Source organism: Phoca vitulina, unplaced genomic scaffold (genome assembly GCF_004348235.1).
Source record: "Phoca vitulina isolate PV1807 unplaced genomic scaffold, GSC_HSeal_1.0 scaffold60, whole genome shotgun sequence".
In the NCBI taxonomy this organism is placed as follows: domain Eukaryota; kingdom Metazoa; phylum Chordata; class Mammalia; order Carnivora; family Phocidae; genus Phoca; species Phoca vitulina.
The window spans coordinates 7,452,432-7,458,529 of record NW_022589763.1 but is presented as its reverse complement, the minus strand read 5'-3'; the positions used below and the strand labels follow the sequence as shown (position 1 = coordinate 7,458,529).

The 6,098-nt window shown below is 42.0% G+C and overlaps 1 protein-coding gene across 1 annotated transcript in view; it reads left to right on the top strand.

Annotated features, from left to right (window-relative positions):
• MID1 (midline 1) overlaps positions 1-6,098 on the top strand; it is a 585,480-nt gene that overhangs the window by 330,839 nt on the left and 248,543 nt on the right. The window lies entirely within an intron of this gene.

Here is a 6,098-nt window from a genome sequence, read left to right as displayed (position 1 = left end):
CTTCTCGGCTTTCTAAACCATGGAAACCAGAAAATTGACAATGATTGCATTTTCAGGCTCTCAAAATGATGACCGATTTCATGGGCTGGGGGTGGGGGAGCAGAATCCGTTTCTCACGTGTTGGCAGTGGTTTTGCAGCGCCCGGGTGATTTATAGCGTGCATAAACTCATCTTTAGGGAAATTGATTTAAACTGAGATTCTTTATAAGATCAAACATGTCTACTGCGTTGTAACTCGCTGAAGTGCTAGACATGCATTTAAGGCTAAACATTTCAAAACATGAAGACTGCTTTCTTACAAGTTTCCAGCAGTAACAGCCAGTTCCGCTAGCCTCTTCCTTTTCATATGGTGTGCACTCAGTATGGCTCTGTTGGAGAGGAAGCTTCCCAAGACAGATGCTTAATTTCTTATAAGCAAGCCAACTGCTTGTTCTTATTCCTCGTACATATGAATAAATAACCCCCCAGTCCCACCCCCCCACACACCCCCCGCCCCTAACACAGGATCCTGGAACATGGAACAAAGACTAGAATTCTTTTGCTCACAAAGCTTGGAATCTTGGCTTTAATTTATATTAATCTGGTTTTATTTGTTTGCTTTTATTTTGCATTTGTAGTGCTGCTGTTTTGTATTTGTCTTTGGCTTCTGTGTGCTTCTTCCATCACCGCCACCTCTCCGTAATTCAGTCTCATTTGGGTGTTTGTTTTCAGCTGTAGTCATGCGGGTCATCCGTACCTACACACGTTTGGGAAGCTGCGAAATCGTTTATCAGACGGTGTTCCCAGCACAGATCGTGAAAACGGTCACCCGGCCCCAGAGGCAGCCACTGTGACGCATCCTGTTCCTTCTAAGCCACAGTGGTATTCTTCTGTCTAGACGCAGTCTGTTCTCTAGAACAGATGACTGTAATCGAATATGTCAGTTTGCAGGGAAGACTTGCTTCTAATAAGCTTTTAATTCCTAGTAACAGAATTTAGTGAAATGCAAAGACAGTTATATTGTTTAAAGCGAGGCTTTTGGAATGGACGTTTGGGGCTTGGCTCTACTAAACTGCCATGTGACCTTTCCCCTGCACGTCACCTGAGAGGACCAGAAAAGTCAAGTTTACCTCATTTGTTTGAATGCCCCCAGTAGGCTTTTCTGTAGACCAAATATTCAAACACACTCGGTTTTAGTTCATTTGATAGGTTGGAGTTAACGCATTAGTCATAGAGACTGCCAAAATCAACCAATTGTTCCAATGACTGGAGATCTGAAATGCCACAGGGCCACTTATGTGAGGATGGGGACATGCAAATCTCATAGACTTGTGAAGAAAACGAGTCTAATTTTTCTACTGAGAATAATTTGTAATTATTTGAAGAAATCAAAAAGTCAGGGATAAAGTGTCTCGCCCTCTGGATGTTTAAACCACAAGCAATTTGTCTTTCACCATTTGAAGTGCTTTTAAGGTACTAACAAAGAAAAGTCATAGTAAGGTATTGTAGAAAATTCCCCTTCTTTGCTGTTTAAGAGAAGTAGATTTCATCTGGTTCGTTGTTAGAAGGGCTAAACTCTACCTTCTGCAGTAAGCACCTCGTGCCTCAGCAGGTCTATGGTTTAAATACATAGGGATTTTTTTTTTTTTAATGTAGCGTGTTTTTATGAAGATCCTTCTTGTTGGTCCTTACCTCCTCAAACTCCCTTTATACATCTTCCTACTTTCTGGCCACAATCTGGAATGTCATGTAAAATGATTACTTTAGCATTAATCTTTGATCCCTATTAAAATGCAATTCTGGAAAAGGGGAGGTAGAATATGGTAATCTCAGATCAGTTTTATAACTTTCTTTTTTTAGTTTTTGTAACTTTATAACTTTTATAACTATTATTTTTTTTAGATTTTTATTTATTCGAGAGACAGAGAGAGCATGAGCAGGGGGAGGGGCAGAGGGAGAGGGAGAAGCAGGCTCCCCGCTGAGCAACGAGCCCGATGCGGGGCTGGATCCCAGGACCCTGGGATCATGACCTGAGCCGAAGGCAGACGCTTAACCCTACTGAGCCACCCAGGCGCCCCTATAACTTTTATAACTTTAAATGCCAGGGTTTCAGTCTCTCACCTGAGATCAGGAGTTAATGGAGGGAGACAAGGAAGGCACTGGGCCGTAGAGAAAGATGGTAGTGAGGGAGGGTCTATAGTAGCAACATGAACCAAAAAGGGGAAAACAGAACAAAGTTGGAAGATGGAAGCCTCAATATCAAATTCAACTTATTTCAAAATGTTTCCTAGGTTTGCTTATTCCCACTGGTTTTTGTCATCAAGAGCTTTATAGAAACATAACGTGCTTTTTTTATTCCCTTGAATGAAGCTAGTTTTATTTTTTTTTTACATTAGAAAAAAGTTTTTATTTAAATTCCAGTTAGTTAACATACAGTGTAATATTAGTTTCAGGTGTACAATATAGTGATTCAACACATCCATACATCACCCGGTGCTCATCACAACAAGGGTGCTCCTTAATCTCCACCACCTACTGAACCCATACCCCCACCCAGCTCTCCTCTGGTAGCTAAAGGAGTCCAACATTTCAGTTTGAACAACATGGAGTTATCAGTAACTAAGATGTTAATGAAACAAATGTGGGAGCATGTGTGAGCAGCTGAAGGTAATGAGTCTGTAAACCACAGCCACAAAATAGCCAAAGTTTAGTCAGGACTTAGAAAATACCGGACAATGTTGTAAGTTCATTATGTGGTTTTTTTTGTTTTTGTTTTTTTAGTTTTTTAAAATTTATTATTTTTAAATTCTAGTATAATTAACACAGTGTTATATTGGTTTCAGGTGTACAATATAGTGATTCATCAATTCTGTACATTGTTCATTGCTTATTATGATATGTGTACTCTTAATCCCCTTTACCTATTTTGCCCATCCCCCCACCCACCTCCCCTTTGGTAACCATCAGTTTGTTTTCTATAGTTAAGAGTCTTTTTTTTTGGTTCTTTGTTTTTTTTTAAATTTAATTTAATTTTATTATGTTATGTTAGTCACCATACAATACATCATTAGTTTTTGATGTAGTGATCCATGATTCACTGTTTTCGTCTAACACCCAGTGCTCCATGCAGTACATGCCCTCCTTAATACCCTTCACCAGGGGGCGCCTGGGTGGCTCAGTCATTAAGCGTCTGCCTTCGCTTGGGTCATGATCCCAGGGTCCAGGGAGGGAGCCCTACATCGGGCTCCCTGCTCGGCGGGAAGCCTGCTTCTCCCTCTCCCACTCCCACTGCTTTTGTTCCCTCTCTTGCTGTGTCTCTCTCTCTGCCAAATAAATAAATAAAATCTTAAAAAAAAAAAAATACCCTTCACCGGGCTAACCCATCCCCCACCCCTCTCCCCTCTAAAACCTACTTTTAGCCACTTATTCCTCCAGACGTTCCACTTCATTGTCACCTTGAGTACCACTTATTCATAAACTATTTTTTTTGAAAGTCAAAGCATCGGATGCCTGGGTGGCTCAGATGGTTAAGCGTCTGCCTTCGGCTCAGGTCATGATTCCAGGGTCCTGGGATGGAGCCCCGCATCGGGCTCCCTGCTCAGCGGGGAGTCTGCTTCTCCCTCTCCCTCTGCCTCTCTCTCTGTCTCTCATGAATAAGTAAATAAAATCTTAAAAAAAAAAAAAAAAAGAAAAAGAAAGACAAAGCATCTAAATTAAATGTCACTCAGTATTTTTATTTTTCCTCATAAACCCCCTTTCTTCTTTTTTTAAAAATTCTTTTAAATTTATCTATTTGACAGAGAGAGAGAGAGCACAAGCAGGGGGAGCAGCAGAGGGAAAGGGAGAAGCAGGCTCCCCGCTGAGTAGGGAGCCCGATGTGGGGCTCGATCCCAGGACCCTGGGATCTTGACCTGAGCCGAAGGCGTCCCTTAACCAACTGAGCCACCCATGGTGTTTCTGCTGTAAGCTCAGCAAATTATGAACAATTGTCTCCTTCCCCCAGTGGACAGGCTTGGAAGAACTACCTTTCTCTGGATTCTTAGTAGCTATAAAAGGAACAAAGATTATTTTCAAAGACTGAAACCTTTTTTTCACCTAAGAAGAAAAGAATGTATTGGAAAAAAATAAGAAAGCATGTCTTTGCCCGACCTTGTTATCACTTCCATTAATTTAGGATTCAGCCAAGAGCCCAAGGCTATTGTCTTGATCTGCACATCCTGTCTGCACACAGATCCCTAGCATGTAGGTCTCTCACCATTTCAAAACATTTCCAGAATTCCTCCATACTTTGACCCTCTTTGTGTTGAAACTGGTAGTCTTAATTTATTTCCAAAGTCTATCTTTTCTCTCCAAATTAAATAACAGTGTCATGAAGCGCTTCATCTTCTAATATCCTAGCAGCAAAATCCTAGCTTTAAAAGTCCAAGGTTATCTTCTGGGCTTTAGAAATTTGGAAGCATTTAAGCTAAAATAATGTTGACAAAGCACAGACACTCCCTTGCAAGATCACAGTGAACATTTTCCCTTTTGGGCGTATTTCCTCCTTGCTGTGCTTGGTTCCACATGATTGATTTCTGATAATTTTGCCCCCTTCTGAAAAATGGTTAGGAATATTTCTATGGATTGCTTTCACCAGACTTTAAGATAAGTTACTTTTCAGTGAAATTCTTAGTCTCTTCTTTCAAAATGCCTGATTCTCTTCGAGCAAGCCCACCAAAGTCCACAAGCCACATCTTAGACTGATGTGCAAGTCACCACGGAAGGAAAGAGTTACAATGACGCTAACAATGAGCAGATGTAGAGGCATTTTCGATGATAAGAGCTTCACACGTATGAATTTAATCCTCCCAACGATAAGAATCGAAACCATTGTGAGGTTTTTCACCGTGAAATCCTTCACTTTTCGGTGAAGGAAATATTATTAGAGGCATCCTACTGTCAGAAAAACTAAGACTGAGAAAGGGCAGAAACTTCTGCGTGGACGTGCAGCTGGTCAATGGTGGGATTTGATTTCAGGACTCAGTAATTAACCACCGTTCTACACTTCTTTCACCTTTCTGTGAACCACTGTAAGTTATACGGGCACAAATAAAGGTCCTCAAGGTCAGTTGCCTTTGTATCGATCCCATGGCATTGTGCAAGTCACCTCTGGTGGAGTGACAAAGCATGAACTTGAAAGTGAGAAGCTCTGACGCTGGTCACTGGCTGGGCCTTATCTCTACAATGCCATCCGTGAGTCCTACCGCATAGAATGTTGGGGGGATCCCACGTGAACACGTCCCCATCCCCAAGTCCTGTGTAAAGTCTGAAGTACCACGCGAATATAAGTTAATATCTGTCCACATACTGGATTCTCTCCATTTATCTTTCCTTCACATACCATATGGCATTCCAGTTCTAAAAATAAGGGGGGGGGGAGTGACGGTGGTATGGTTCTAGAATATCTTTAACTTCTGTGCCAAAGGCACAGAAGATTCATTTTCAAGTATGCAAGCATTTGTAGAACATTTTCTAGATCAATACATCTTCTTGGGTTGCAGTTCGCAGCCCTCTCTGACAGGAGGTCACTGCCCACACGTGGGGCATGAAAGTATTCAAAACAGATGCAGCCTATCCTCTAAGGTCCAGCCTCCGGCTAATTCTTTCTTGAGTTCTAAAACGCTGTGGCTACATGCTCAGGAAAAGAGAGTGTGCATTTTAGGGTGGGGTGGGGTGGGGTGGGGGTCGCAGTGGCAGGCACTGAGCTCCGCGTTAAATATTGCCCCATTTGGTTTGGTTAGGTTTGCTGTTTCTCCCTGGCAGGAGTACTCTTTGCTCCAGTTATTGTTTCTAATGTTCATTTTACATTCTCGCTCTTCCAGATACATCGCCACAACTGTTATCCCCCTGCTTGTAACTCCACATTCCACTCAACCCACTGGCACTTAACCAAGACCTGCTTGAATCCTTCCGAAGTTCATACAGTGCCCTGATGTACTCTGAGAATATTTGATGGGAAGTCGAAAATCTTAGCTCAATCAGTGTTTTTTTTTCCTTCCCGTTTCGTTTCCTATGCTAATTCCTTCGGAAGGCAAGCAGGACATAGCTCACAAAACCAACGAGCCTCCGTGAGAGAGTTT